The sequence below is a fragment of the Arvicanthis niloticus genome, chromosome 18 (assembly GCF_011762505.2).
Source record: "Arvicanthis niloticus isolate mArvNil1 chromosome 18, mArvNil1.pat.X, whole genome shotgun sequence".
NCBI classification, from domain to species: Eukaryota; Metazoa; Chordata; class Mammalia; order Rodentia; family Muridae; genus Arvicanthis; species Arvicanthis niloticus.
The window spans coordinates 21217755-21233199 of record NC_047675.1 but is presented as its reverse complement, the minus strand read 5'-3'; the positions used below and the strand labels follow the sequence as shown (position 1 = coordinate 21233199).

Here is a 15445-nt window from a genome sequence, read left to right as displayed (position 1 = left end):
CTACTCCCACCCATGGTTTGGGCAGGGGAACACAATTTTAAAGCATGGCTAGAGTTATAATTCCTTTTTTTTTTTTTTTTTTTTTTTTTTTTTTTTTTTCTATCTGAGGGAACAAGTCTCTGGAATCAGTCTCTACTTGGGAAAGGGTCTGGTTATTTGAGAACTCTGGTTGGCTGAGGGAGTTTAGTAAAGTATATCTTTTCTTGGATGTTTAAAACTCATGCCAATACTGACTGAATCACAAGAGCTCAGGCCCTCAAATGTTTTATTTGGGTCTTGCTGCGTAGTGCAAGCTGGCCTTGAACTCATGATTGTCCTACCTCAGCTTGGTACTGAGATTACATGTGTGTGTGCCATCAGACCCAGCTAAAAATGTAGTTTTCTTCATTTGTACTCAGTTTTCTGTGATCTGTGGCCATCAGGACTGCTATGTAATCTGGGATCAGGAAACGAGACAATCAGTGGCACCCAAGCTAGCGCCTTCCTCCTGCTCCTTGTTTGAGGGGCACAGTTGAGTGTGCTTAAGTCTCGTGAGTAGAGACCAGAATTCTTGACAGATGCAGGGAGAGTCCTGGGTAAACTCACAGGCTCTCCAAGTCCACTCCTCAGCTACAGAACAAGCAGGACGCATTCATTTTCAGAGGTGACAAGAATTCAGAACAAGTGCAGGAACACTATTGTCTCAAAGGCTATTGTCTCCTGGGAGCCACGGGGCTGCACCGCTGCCACCACTGTGCACACACTAGCAGCTCTGTACAGCTTACCAAGGACAGCCGTGCACACACACTGTGTGCTTAGACCTTCACAACCACCTGAGCTACGAGAACAGTATGATTGGCTGCTTCTTCAATTTCTGTCCATTCCCTCTACCCTGCTCCCCGTGGGCAGAATATACTTCCTGCTTCCCAAACCTGTGGCTACAGTGTTAGTTAGCTAGTAAGGAATTGGCAGGCTTAAAGGTCATTCGGGATGGTCTTTCCTCACCAGAAGCTTGTAAAACCAGGGACTACAACGGGGGCTCTTGAGAACTGGCCAGGAGAATGGGATTTGAGTTGAATCTTGGGCCCTAGGTAGAGGGGACATGCCTTCTGCACTGTTGGAATAACAGTAACTACCTCCCTATCGGCAAGCTCAGCATCTGTGAGACAGGCAGGTGGTGGTTCCAGGGCAGTCAGGACCACACATCAAGACTGTCCCAGAGAGAGACAGATGCGGGAGAAGTATAGATGGGGATTGAACCTTGTAAGATTTGTAAGATTCCTATTTAGGGAGACTTTCTGGTAAAAACAAAAAACAAAAAAACCCACAGACTACTGTCTCCTCCTTTAAAGTTGATTCAAATGGTCTGTTGATTCCATCTGGAGAGGCAGGACAATGCCTTTCAGGGGAGGTGATCAGTTCTAGAGACATCAGGAGCAGTATGAAGCTTGTCTGACATGTGAGTTGGTACAGCAGGTCCTTCCTGTAGCCATTGTCCACTTGTACTCTCTGAGAGTGTTTCTCTTTACTCTGTAATGAACTCTACTTCTTTTCTAAAAATTATTATTTTATGCCTGAATGTATATCTGTATACCATGTGTGTGCCTGCGGAGGTCAGAAGAGGGCATCGGGCTCCCTGGGAGAAAAGCCAGTCCTTGCAACTGCTGAGCCATCTTTCCAGCCCCCTTTCTGTCTGGGTGCCTCATTTGAGTTCTTTCAACAGAGCGAAACTCAGATAACAGGACTCCCCTTCCTTGGCTCACAGTATGACTCGGGGTGGCAGTGTGCGAATTCCAATAGGATGCACATTGCCTGCTTCTGTCGGTTGCCATGGGCCTCTGCCATCACCATGAATGTGCCTGGGCTCCCATTCACCCCAGCAGTGGACTTTGGATACACACACAAAGTGGAACCCACAGCAGGTCTCTGAGCCAAGTAGCTGAGTTTAGGGGAGGCTGTTCCACGGGTTGGCTGTGGCACTTGGTAACAAAGCACCTATGGGTGTCAGTCAGGGCTACCAAGAGGTTAAGGGACCCAGTGACACTGCTTCTCTGTTTCTTTCTCAAGGTGGTATTTTTAGAGGCTTTATCACAGGTTGGGAGAAACAGGTCTTAGGGGACACACCCTTGTAAGCTTGCTCCATTTGAAAATTCCTGGGCTAATAATATATGTCACGGAAGGACCACTGCAGGTCAGAATGGAAGCTAATGGGTTCACCTGGGCTGGCAGACAATGTGGAGCAATTTGCCTTTCCATATTCTCGACTGCATAGCTCTGCTCTGAGGCCTTTTGAAACCAGCAGATACAACAGCTAGCTAGCTAGTTCTGGGAGTAAGTGGGCCCTGGAAAAGTCCTCAGCATCCTCTGGGGTGGGAGAGACAGAGGAAACAGCTTAACACCTGGAGGGGCTGTGGCAAACAGAAGGTTCTGTGGAAAGGGTGAGAGGGGCTTCTGTGCCTGAAGACTTCTCTGGAGCCCTGCTGTCTGACTAGTGGCTCTTCACTTTGTTGCCTAAGTTTTATGAGAAAGTTGTTAGCTGTGTTCTTCCTGTTTGCTCCAGGAAGGAAGTGACTCCTGGCAGGAAACTGGAAGGCCATGCCTACCATGCTAACCAAGACACAGTGCTTTGAGGACAGTGTTCCAAACACCTGGGTCTCTAAGCCACTTCACCTGATTTTTGGGGGGCAGGGAGGATGTTCACTAAGGCAGCTTGGTTTCCCAGGGTCATACTGGAAAGTGGGTGAGTCTGGACGTTTGGTGCCCCAGGCAGCCAGAGTGACTCAAGGAGGAGTGGGTGAAGAAGGGGGAGCAGCCTCCATCTGAAGCTAAAAACAGCTACAGGACCTGTGTGACTCAGGGACATGCTTCTGCTTGCTCTGCCTGGCCTGGCTGCCCTTGGGGGCATCTCTGAAATCTCTGGGTCTGTCTTACTACCTGTGGGAGCAGCCAGTGGACATAGCTAGAGTTCCCAAGTTCCTCAACCCCCATCCCCCCAGGAGCCTGTCAGTTCAGTGCACTGACAGATTTAGAACAGGGCAGGACTCACGGGGTTCATGAGGCAGGCCAGGCAAGGCTTCTGGTGGGTCAGAATCATTCTCTAATCCAAGTGACCAGAGCCATGTCACATCCACATAGAGGATGTGAGGGGTACACAGAGGGTGTATAGATAAACCGTGGGCCCCCATAAGGCTACTTTGTCCCTAGATCTGGGATGTGAAATATGTGGAATCTTAAGCTTTCTGCCTCTGAAGGTTTGCCTGTGCCTGTAGCTGTGGTAGGGGTTGTCCTGGGGTTCTCCACACACAGCTCAAGGTCCAGACCTCTCCCTTCTCCCCATGAAAGCTGAGAGGGAAGAGCCCATGCTATCCCCTGTCTGTCTCTGGTCCCTTTTCATCTCCCCTAGCTGTGACATTACCTCTCATGCTACCCACCTGGCAGAGAATTCATACAGAGGCCATGGACAGCTGCTTCCATTTTCTCCCTGTGTCCTTACCAGCTTACTGTGGCTTCAGTCTTGCTCTCTGCAGTCTGGGTATCACATAGCCAGAGATCACTAGTGTCTTAACACCAAGACTCCCTTTTTCTTTAGCAAAAGAACCCCCATTTTTTTGAGACAAAGTCTCTTTGTGTAGCCTTGGGCTGTCCTGGAACTCACTCTGTAGACCAGGCTAGCCTCAAACTCAGAGATCTGCCTGCCTCTGCCGCCCAAGTGCTAGGATTAAAGGTGTGCATCACAACTGCCTAGCAGAACCCCAAATTTTTATCTGGGCACAATGGCATACAACTAAAAGGGTGCATATCTTAATGCTTCAAGCGGTTAGGATGACTCTCTCAACAAATTCCCCAACAGAAGCAGGCTCAAGCACAACAAGGAGCTACCATTTAAAGAAAAGATCCAGGAAGTGGGCCCTCACAGACTGAGAAGTCTGCCAGCATCTTGTTCTTGGACCTCTCAGCCTCCAGAATCGTGAGAAACACATGTCTGCTGCATGACATTACCCAGTCTATGCTGACTGAGGTTACAGCTGCCTGAGAAGATGAAGATACCAGGTCTGACGTCTTGGAGATTATGAGAGGACCCTTCTGGAGCTCCCATCTCTAGAGAGCATGCCATGGGATCCTGTCTCGGCTGGAATGTAGGAGGCACACCTAAGGCCAGCTTCTAGCAGGAGCCAGGCCATCTTCCTCTGCCTCTGGCCAGGCCCTTCCTGCTGCTGTTCACTCCACCTCTACGTTTCTACTCCAGTCTGCTGTCAGCAGAGCCCCAGACTCCCAGGAGGAAGACACGCCCTTCCTCGAGCCAGTCTGAGTGTGGATGGGGCTGACACTATCTTCTGATCTGGGGACATACACACATGCTCTAGATAATTCTACTGGCCCATGTACAGTTTGAGGTGTACCAATATTTGTCAAATTAAGCTTACAACCAACCACAGTACCTCAACCAGCCCCTAGGATATTTGTTGAAATGATCAGTGAAGAATCCTAAAGCCTGCAGGAGTGTGGAGTGGCCACTGATGAAGGCACAGCCAAGACAGGAATAGGCCAGTGTTAAAAAAAAAAAAAAAGCCAGTGCCTGGATTCTGGTACCTTCATCCTGTAAAGTTTCTTGCCTGAGTGGCTCCTTACTCTCCCTGAGTGCTGAGATGGCACTCCAGTGTTGTGGTCTGGCTATGTGCTGAACAGGAGTGTGCAGCAGAACTCAGTTGGTAGTCTAGGAAGGAGTTTGTAGACATGTGCCTGCCTAGGTTTGAGGGCAGGAGTCCCTTTTTGCACACTGTTCCTACTGTCTTGAGGCTGGCTGTAGAACAGAAATGGAAGGGAAGCTTTTTCTCCCATTGGAGAGAGACTATAACCATTCTCGCTCCATGGAAAGGCCTGGGTGAGTGGGCCCAGACTTGGTCTCAACCTAGGCTCCCAGTATAAGCCATGGTCCAGTGTCCTCAGGATGAATGGGGATAACAACATCCTTGTTTTCTCCACAGGGTTTGTCATATGACACAACAGGACACACAGTGTAGGATGTCAGCTGTGCCTGGAGGATGGGCACAAGCTTTCCCACCTCTGCGCGGACATGCAGTAGTCAGCAGGACAACTACCATGACAGGGGCCGGGGAGGTCGGGACCCTTCTCAGGAACAGCTGGGACTGTGGGGCTGAACATCAATAGTCAAGTACTAGGATCAGGAGGCTGGGAGAAGAGGTGGCTTCTAGAAGTCACCAGCAAGATACTTTGTGTGACTGTGTGTTAAATCACACCAATGACAGAGGAACAGCATGGCCCTTCTTACTGTTTTAAATAGTATACTCTTTCTGTTTAAATGGCTCTTGCTCCTAATGTAGACATGCAAATGGACTGATAGAACACAGTGTGGATGAGAAACACTTTGGAGGACCTCAGGACTCTAAATGACTCCTTGTGGAGACCGGTGCATGATGGCAGGTGGTGGGCAGGAGATGGGGGGTGGCACGTACAGCTTGGTCTCCTTCCCCAGAAGCAGGCTGTCTTAGGCCTTTGCTGGGGAGCAGAGAATGTCCAGGGTGGTACCAGGGTAGTGATGCCTGGAGACACATAGTAGACCCCTATGATGAAGGATGGGCTACAAGGCCAAGTGCAGCAGGGCAGATCCTGAGCGTGTGCTGCAAGCAGTACTCAGACCTTGTGTCAGGTCAGTCAGCGGGACAGCCCATTGGTACCCAGGGAGGCTGTTCTTCCAGAGTTGTCTCCAGCTGGTCTCTAGAGCTAGAATCCACTGAAGTCTCTAGGGCCCAGCAAAGGCCTACCCACTGTGCACATTGGCTCCCACTTGCTGGGTCCCAGGCAGCCTCTATGTAGACTTCTGCTCCAATGTCTCAGAGATGTAGTGATGCCTGTCTGTACTGTGCTATGTCCCAGGGTGAGCATAAGCAACGGTCAAGTGAAGTCAGCTCTGGCCTCGTATCTTCTGCCCCAACACCATCTGCTCCAGGAGCTTACAACATGCCAGATACATTCATTGTTTGAAGGCGGGTGGGCAAACTGCACCTTTTAAGACTTGGGTTTTCTAAACCCCTCCACGTTCCTGAGTACAATGTAGTTTTTTCTAGAAGAATTGGCAGCGAAGAATCTGAGAGCCAGAGGATCACAAAAGACCCAGGTCCTCTCAAGAGCGGAGGTACAGGAGGGCAATACTAGAGAGGAATAGGCATCTTTAGTTGGTGACCCAGGTTCAAGTCCTGGCCCTGTGCCTGTTTGCCAGGGGCCTTGAACAGACCACTTACCCGCCGAGAGCCTCTGCTCTCATACTGGCACCCAGTGACAAGGCTATTTGTGCAGAGCCAGGCTGAAGATGTGACAAAGCTCGGCAGCAGGAAAGAGCCCCGCAAATGCTAGTTATTATGAGCAAAGATGAAGCGCCTCAGACACAAACAACAAGCTGACATAAATAAGCTTGCTTTGTACAAGACTTTCCAGGCAGGCATGATAATCTTGATAACAATAATCATAGTAATTATAATAATAACCCCTTCCATCTGAGTAGCTGCTTTAGATCGCTCAGAGTTTTCCTCCATCTCTAATCTTTGAGGCCAAGTGAAACTGAAATGGAAGTGCGAGTAGGGGCGTGCGTCCCCTCCTACCCCCCAGCTCTCCAGCTGCAGCGGAGGCCTTCATTGGCCCCACCTTGTCCCATGCGCTGCAGCTGTCTCCATCACCACCAGAGGGCAGGAGAGTACAGACCAACAAGAGGAACCAGAAGCCACAGAATGGACAGTGCAGGACCCAGCCCAGCCCAATAACCCAGGGCTATGTTATTGGACTGCTGGCTAGCAGCTCTGGGGCAAAGGGCAGAGACCCCAGATGCTGAGCCCTTACGGAGGCACTGCAGTTCCAGCAGGCAGAGAGCAGTAGGGGTAGCATTCTGAAAACTGCCAGCCACACCTGGCTGAGGCCTGGACATCTGAGAAAGCAGCCATGTTTCCTTCACTCACAGAGAGCCTTCTGCTCTACACCCGAGCCTTAGAACATGACACTTCAAGGGGAAGCAGTGGGCCTGCTCCCTCACATCTCTAGCAGAGTCTGTTCTCCTGGTCCCTGCTCTATTTGTGGCCCTCAGTAGAAGTGGCACCCACCACCATCCATTTTAGACAGGCTGGCTTGTCTTTGGCAGTAGCAGTAACTGGGGTATATCAGGTAACTAATGGTATATGCTCAAAGCTCCAACCATCTATCCTTCGGGTCACTCGCCTGGCTCCAGTTCTCCTCTCGATGCCCTTCTCTCCCGGGTGGGTACAGACTCACTCTGAGCAGTTGAGGCATCAAGCAGGCTCCCATTCACTCACAAATCAGCTTTGGTGAACGAGACAGAAAATTTCAAATTCATGCTGTTCCGCTCACCCTCTGGGTCCTCTATTCTGAGCCCAGTGTTTTAAGAAAGGACAAACGAACTCAAATTGGATAGACGGAATTTCTAAGAAACGAACAAGAGCAGATTCAGATTATCCACAGAGAGTTTGGTCAAAGAGAGAAAAGTGATAATGGTCAACCTCATAGCTTCAGAATACAGAGTAACAAAGATGAATGGTTTAATTAGGGCTGCCTCGCCAGCAGATATTAGCAACCCAATTAGGGAAGAGAAAAGATGGATTCTGGGACTCCACACACACGATGGGACAGGCAGAGGCAGGATGTGAGGCTGACAGTTTGGCAGACTGGTACCCCTCTCCAGATCATTCACGGTCACTCTTCCAGACCCAGTTTCGGTGCCATTCAACAGAGTGGTCAGAAACTTCCATGCTGGACCAGTGAGAGGACTCAGTGGGTAAAGCTCTTGCTGCCAAGCTTGATGACCTGAGTTTGATCCCCGGGACCCACTTAGTACAAGGAGAAATCACCTTCCAAAGGTTGTCCTCTGACCTCCACACGTAACACACACAGAAACATACACTTTCAATAAATAAATGATGAATAAGTAAATACATGTAAAATGTAAAAGAAAACAGAGGGTTGGGGATGGAGGACCTAGACTTCTGAGCCAACCTGAACTCAGTAAGACCCCACCCATATCAGAGTGAAGAAAGAGTGGGGTGGGGTGGACCTTAATGGGAGAGCTTTCCCTACCCCGGGTTCCAGCAGCAGCAGCAGCAGCAGCAGCAGCAGCAGCAGCAGCAGCAGCAGCAGCAACAGAATGTATACACAAGATGCTTACATATTTTGGAGAATTTAAAGGAATAATTTTCTGAAAAAGGTTAGAAAAGTATTTTTTTCCTTTTAAAACTGTATATTTGTGTGAAGGACACGATTTTCTATACCCCAAACAACACATCCCATTAGATCAAGTGCAAAACCCCATCAGCTAGAGTTATCTTCTGCCAGGCAAGATTTTAAAGAGATCTGTGGAGATAATAAGCCATGGAATTCTTCATACTAAAAAAACTAATTTTGGAAAATATAGGAAAATTTTATAAAGTGTTATCAGCAGGTAATGAGTTTATCATATTTATTATTTTTGTAGTTCTGGAGTAAAATCCAGGCCTGGCTCATGCACTTTACCACTGAGTCACTCCCCAGCCTCGGTACCTAACTTTCTGCCTAAGCTGGTCATGAACCCTCAGGCTCAAATGAGCCTCTCACTTCCAGGTCCTAAGCAGGAGGGGGCCGCTATGCCCAGTAATTACTAGTAATTTAATTACTAGTAATTTTTAAATGAAGAAATACTTAAAACGTTCTTGATTCTAACAACCACTTCTCCTCTTCCTCCTCCTCCTCCTCCTCCTCCTCCTCTTCTTCTTCTTCTTCTTCCTTCTCCTCCTCTTCCTTCTCCTCCTCTTCCTCCTTCTCCTCTTCCTCCTCCTCCTCCTTCCTTTTCCTTCCCTCCTTCCTTCTCCCCCTCTTCCTCTTCTTCCTCCTTCTCCTCTCCCTCCTCCTCTTCCTCCTCTTCCTCCTCCTTCTCTTCTTCCTTCTCTTCCTCCTTCTCCTTCCTTCTCCTTCTACTCTTCCTCCTCCTCTTCTTCCTCTTCCTCCTCCTCCTTCTTCTCCTCTTCCTCCTCCTTCTCCTTCTCCTTCCTTCTCCTTCTCTTCCTCCTTCCTTCTCCTTCCTTCTCCTCTTCCTTTTCTTCCTCCTTCCTTCTCCTCTCCCTCCTTCTCCTCCTCTTCCTCCTCCTCTTCCTCCTCCTCCTCCCCCTCCTCCTCTTCTTCCTCCTCTCCCTCCTCTGCCTCCCCCAATGTGTATGGCTATTTTGCCTGCATATGTATCTGTGTACCATGTGCATGCCTGGTGCCTGTGGATATTGGATCCCTTGAACTGAAGTTACTGATGGTGTGGTTGCTGGGAATTGAACCTGTATGCTCTGAAAGAGCAGTCCGTGCTCTTAACCGCTAAGCCATCTCTCTAACTTCCTAGTTCTAACCTCTAATGCAATTACATATAAAATCTAACACACACAAGCACAGATTAAATACGTTTGAAAACTAGTAGACCAGGCTATTCTTTTCCAGCACCATTCTTTCCCCAACACCTTCATAACTTCTGCTCAAGTCCTGCGTCAGCTGGTGACTAATACCAGTTTCCTTATACACATCTTTGTACTTTATAAATGTCATATTCCTATGGAAAACAGAGAATCTGTATAAAGTAGTCTAAATAGAAGGCACCCATAAAAATAACCACAGTGACAGCAGAACACTATTTTAGTTTTAATTCTAGCAGGACCCCATGGCCTGGTGCAGGCTCCAAGCCTGAGGCCCTTCATCCACTCTGTGTCAGGGTCTCAGGGTCTCAGGGTCTCAGGGTCTCAGGGTCTCAGGGTCTCAGGGTCTCAGGGTCTCAGGGTCTCAGGGTCTCAGGTGTTGCGTGTATATGGGCACCTGCCCGAGATGCAGCGTGAGAAGCTGAAGGAGAGAGGTGTGCTCTCTTGACTTAGACCCTGCTCCTACAACTTGTGACTCTTGTTCCTCAGGTCCAATCCTATCTTATAGACCGGTGGCATGTGCCTCAAGGGGCTCTGAGTAGATCTTACAGGACCTCCAGTCAGTTACAGAAAGTGTAGCTGCTGAGGTGTCCACCTGCTGAGGTATGGCAGATAGTCTCATGGGTTGAGGGGAGGGCTGGAAGCTACAGCCAGCACTTGGGAACTCTCAGGCAGGTGCATGTGGATGCCAGATGTCGAGACTGAGTGTTTCCCTCAACGATTTCTACCTTATTCTTTTGAGACAGGGTCTCTCAGTGAGCCAGAAGCCCACTGGTTGAGCTGATCTCAGGGTCTCATGCTTGTGTGGATGGAGCTATCTCCCCAGGCTGTGGGCTCCATTTCTTTAAAGGTACCAAATGTTGCCACTGCTTCTACTTTATTATCAGAAACTGATATAGGTTGGGTTCTAAGACTTGAATGTCACTTGGCCAGTAGGGAGTCCAACCCTTGGCTCCAGAGCCAACACTACAGGCCACATACAGAGCTGCTTCCCACTGTGGTCTGTCTGTCTTGTCTTTCCAGGGCCTGTGGAGGAGGTGTGGCCATGTTCCAGGGGAAGGGGTGGATGAGGCTTGCCTTGTCCAATTCCCTCTGGACAGGTCTTTTGCAGGAAAAGCTGGCACCTGGGAGATTCTCTTGCTGTCACCACTATTCTCCTCAGCCCTGCCTTAAGAGACCGGAGCTCCTGGAGGGCCTGGGTGGTGCCTACTCTGGGGACCCAGGGTTAGTGTGTTGACTCCAGCAGTGTTTACATGAGGCAGGTGGGGTGGTGACAGGTGTAAAAAACAAGGATGACAAATAGTCCTATCAGCTACAACACAGGTGAGGTGGAGAGGCAGCTGCGGCTGAGTCCCAGCTGGGTCAGGCCGAGGTCCCGGCCCATTGCTCTGGGTGAGGTAGGAGGTGGAGGCCACGGAGGTGCCAGGGTTGGATGTCCACTCCCTGGGCTCTTGAGTGACAGGAGGAAGGAGGGACAGGCAGCATTTTGCAATGTCTAGGCCAGCCCAGGGTAGTGTTGTTTCATCATGGATACTACTATCCTGAAAACTTTTCCTGGGGTCCAGAATGAGGGTGATTGCTTCCTTTCCCACTTGGCCCTCCTCATACTGATTCTCCCTGCCATTGACACTGGGTGAAGAAGGGCCTGGGTCCAGATCTGGAGGAGAAAGATGATGGGCTCTCTGCTTCACAAGAAAAGCTTGGTGCTCCAGGAGCACCAGAGCTGCAATGATGCTCTCTTTTCACTTTGGGGAGAAAGGCCTTGGCTCAAGCTGGCATTCACTCATGTAACTGTAGGACCACTCAACAGGCCACCAGATGCCACCAGGGCTCTGGCTCTACTCTCCAAGGTCCTTCTGGTTCTCTCTTCTCACTCCACTGGCATTTCCCCTTCCCTCTGTGCAGTAGGATACAAGACTTGCTAATAATGTCACTTGGCCAGTAGGGGTCTGCAGTCCAACCCTTGGCTCCAGAGCCAACACCACAGGCCACATACAGTACTACTTCCCACTGTGGTCTGTTTGTCTTGTCTTCCCAGGCTTGGCAGAAGAGGTGGGGCCATGTCCCGGGGGAGGGGTTGGGTAGGAGCCTGCCTCGTCCAATTCCTGCTGGGTAGGGTCTAGTCAGGTTTGCTATAACACTGGCACCTTTACTAATATTTCTTAATAATTCTTCTATCTCCTGTGTCCTTCCTTCCCTTGCTTCTGTCCCCTGGCATGGTGCTCAGCCTCTGCTTAGGTTATAGGTTACTGGGCACAATCTCTCTATTGCTTTAAAGAGAAACAGGTGAAATAACACATCAACTAGGGAGGAGAGAGGTAAGGTTTCTGGAGTCTCAAACTATCTGCACCGTGCCACCCACGCTCTCCATGCCCCAAGGGGAAAGGTCATGTTCTACACTGAACACTCCATGGCGCACAGTAGGCATGCAAGAAGCACCTGTTAAATTTCTGCTGCCTTTTACACCACTCCAGCTAGAATTCACTTGGTATCTGCCATTAAATGTTTTTCTATTTAAGCACACTTTGAACAAAAGGAAATGTAGTATAACCTATGAAATCTATGCGGGGATTTTGAGGGGTAGTGGTGTTAAGGATTGAACCATGCTAGGCAACCATTCAACTGTGGATCTCTAGTTCCCATCCCTAAAAAGATGTTTGATTCATTACTTGAAATACATAAAAACTCTATGTAGCCTTATGTTCATACATCTTACTAAAGGCATCCGATTCCATCCCATTAAGGAGCACTACCCCAGCACCCAGCATGAGCCAGGGACCAGGAATGTATCGCTGGCACGGGGCTGCCATCTATCTGAGAGCAGCTAACTCCTTCTTCCTACACCGTCGTCCTTGCCTCTTCTCACTCACTCATGCTGCTTCCTCCCCTGGAGGAGCCTCAGCCAGACCTGGATAGGGTGGTGACTGAAAAGAGGGCGACTGAGGGGAATGACAGGATAGATACCTCAGAGGCACTGTCAGGAGCCAGATGGGTGAGCAGGCCAGGTAGAAGGAGCGGGAAGAGTATTTTCCAAAAACTTGTGGACAATTCTAGGATCTGACCTTCCAGAGCCTGGGCAAGTCACTGTGACTGCATGTGACTGCATGTGACTGCGTGTGACTGCGTGTGACTGTTTCCTGTGTAAAACTGTGGTGATTTTCACGCACACCGCTCCTCTCAGGTTGTCTGTAGGAACCCATGGTTTGGAAAGACGCCCTCTGAAGTATGTGTGTGTGTGTGTGTGTGTGTGTGTGTGTGTGTGTGTGATGCACACCAGGGTTAGCAGTGTGAGAAGCAATAATGGTAATAACAGCAGAACCGGCTGCCCTGAGTATCTCCATGCAATGCACTAAGGTGGACTAGAGAGAACGTTCAGGAGTTCCTGAGGGCAAATAGTTGCTCATATCCTCTTGCCCCTCACCATATCTCTATACACACTGGGAGAGGGTCTAGGTTATCTTTCTCAGAATTCTGGAAGGAGGTAGCGGGTCTTCTATACCTGGTAACACTGGGAGGTTACCGGGAGCAAGCCTTTCAAGAACAATGTCCCCCAATGTTATATACAAGGACCAGGGGAAGACTGGGGTGGGCCGCCAGCCTGGGGCTATCCCAGGCTGGAGCTGTGTTCAGTGGATACCCCAAAAGTGGCCTTGGCTGCACAATGCTCAAGGATGAGGCTATGTTTTGATTAGCTCTCCTCCCAGTAGTGGCCCCACTGATTCCCAGCAGGCCCCCTGCATAGGACTTCAGCTCCTCACAGTCCCTTGCCTTTACCCAGACTGTAAGCTACATTGTGCCCAGGGCCCCATGCTGCTCCTTCTACCCCGTTTGCATGGCCTGTGGTAGGCAGTGTCTTTGAAGTCCTGTTTTCTGTTCCAGTTGGAAACTTCGCTAAGAACCAGAATTAGAGAGGTTGTACAATCAACTTACAATTTAAAATGCCACCTAGGCCTCCCCTCCCTTACCCTCTTTTAAAATGTCATCTTAATTAGATGGCACCTGGCTTCATGTTTTCTGAATTTCAAGGTAATTTCCTGAAGGCCTTTTCTTCCTTGTAGTTATTTTTATCTTCAGTGTATGGTGGCCGGAGTAACTAGAGGCCTGACCTGAGGCTCAGCAGTTGGGGTAGGCTGTCCACTGGCTCCAGAGGTTGCAGAAACCCAGTTGGAGGGGCTGTGAGGTCACTAGCTAACTCAGCACACACACTAGGCATTTCTTGGACACAGGAGCATGCCATGGGTGGGGAGGGAAGAAGCTGGGGTAGCTGGGGCTGGGAGTCCTGTCCCTCCCCAGCCCACTTGCCTTACACACGAGGACAGTCACTTTCTTTGTTAACCATCCCTTTCAACAAAGAGGAAGCAGGTGGCATTGAGACTGGTCTCTTATGGCTTCCTGAGGTGCGTGGGCATTCCTCTACCTCATCTGCCATGGGTGCATTAGAAAAGATCTGTTAGAAGCTGATTCAGGTTTTTCTAAAATTCCTGTGCTGTAATGCCCATCCCCACTAACACGCAATATAACTGTATTGTGGGTTTCCATCTTTAAAGAGATGCTCTAGCTGAGACCGTGAAGGAAGGTCCTCATCTTGTTAAGAGATCAAGACACAGATACACAGAGAAGGAAGACTGTGTGAAAATACAGGCACAAGATGACCATCATGCCATCATGACCTCTGATATGAGACAATAAATGCCAACCATTCAAGTCCCAGATTTGCAGAACTTGGACCAATTTAAAACCAACACAGCTCCTAAGACCTCTCCCTGGGCCGTGGCATCATCCTGTGCTCTTTCCATAGGCCAGGCAGGCTCTGGAGTCTCATCTCTCCTAGGTCTCATTCACAGCCACTACCCAATCACCCCACCCATCTTCAGGCCCCTGATGCCAGTTCCAGACACTGCCACAGACAGAGCTTCCGGCCTTTGCACTGGCTCTTCCTCTTTGCAAGATTCAACTCCTCCTCTTCTTTGTCTCAGTCTAAACAGAACTCAGAAGAGAAGGATAATTCTGGACTCCCCTGTACCCTCCCCCAAACTATCAACAGCCGACATCTCTGCTCTTAGCATGCTTTTTGTTTCTTTAAATGAACCATCAGAGCATGTAAACAGTCTTGTCTCCTTGCTGACTCTTTCCCTTCCCAGGGAGCTGTGCGAGGGCAGGGCCCACTTCAGCCATGCTCACTGCTGGTTTCAGTTAGGAGGTCCTGCTGGTAGAACGGATGTATTCCAGTGATGGGGTGAGATGGGTGCCAAATGCCGGCACTTTGTCCTTAGTGGGACGGGCAGTGACAGGGGGAGCTGGAGGTAGGATTGAGGAGGCAGAAGAGGAACTGCCCAGAATTTATTCTCAAGGTTTGTCCTCACCACGCCAGGAAATCCAGAACAGCAGACAAGCCATGAGAGGAGCTGATGTCACTGGTAAACAGAACCGGGACTCTAGGACTCCTGGCTGTCCTGATACCTAGAGAGCACTTGGAGAAGTATGCCGGGTGTGTTCCAGCAGAGGTGGGAGTGTCTCCCCTTGGCATCTACGTGTGACTGACACAGTGGCACAGTCACATGTGTGCAGCCTGCATGTGTGGGCACAGAGCAGGTCATCAGCTTGTGGTAAGGCGGCACGGGACTCTGTAGAAGTGGGTCATGTATGGCACAAGACAGTCTGCCTCGAGGTTCTGGGCTTCTATCTAAACTCCAGACCCTTTAATATTCTTCCTAAGTTATCTGGATGGGAATATTGCAAATGAAAACCGTAGACAGTACGTGAGCAGGACAGTATAAAATGTTTGCCTCTATCTACCCTTCCCAGAGAAACTTACAGAATTATCTTTGAGTATAATTGTGTAATTAATCTGGAAGGTTTCTTCTCCCCTCAGGAACCGATAGCTGGATTTCTCAAAAGTTAAGCTCGATGTCAAGTTCAATCGTCTAGCATACCTACTGTTTTGGACAAGGGGATGACATTCACTGGTGACAGTGTCCTGCGGGGCTCAACAACACTACAGGAGAAGCAGCTTGGAGACA

The 15445-nt window shown here is 49.5% G+C and overlaps 1 protein-coding gene across 2 annotated transcripts in view; it reads right to left on the bottom strand.

Moving 5' to 3' along the window:
* Gnao1 (G protein subunit alpha o1) overlaps nucleotides 1-15445 on the bottom strand; it is a 147669-nt gene that overhangs the window by 25530 nt on the left and 106694 nt on the right. The gene's annotated exons all lie outside the window — the stretch shown is intronic.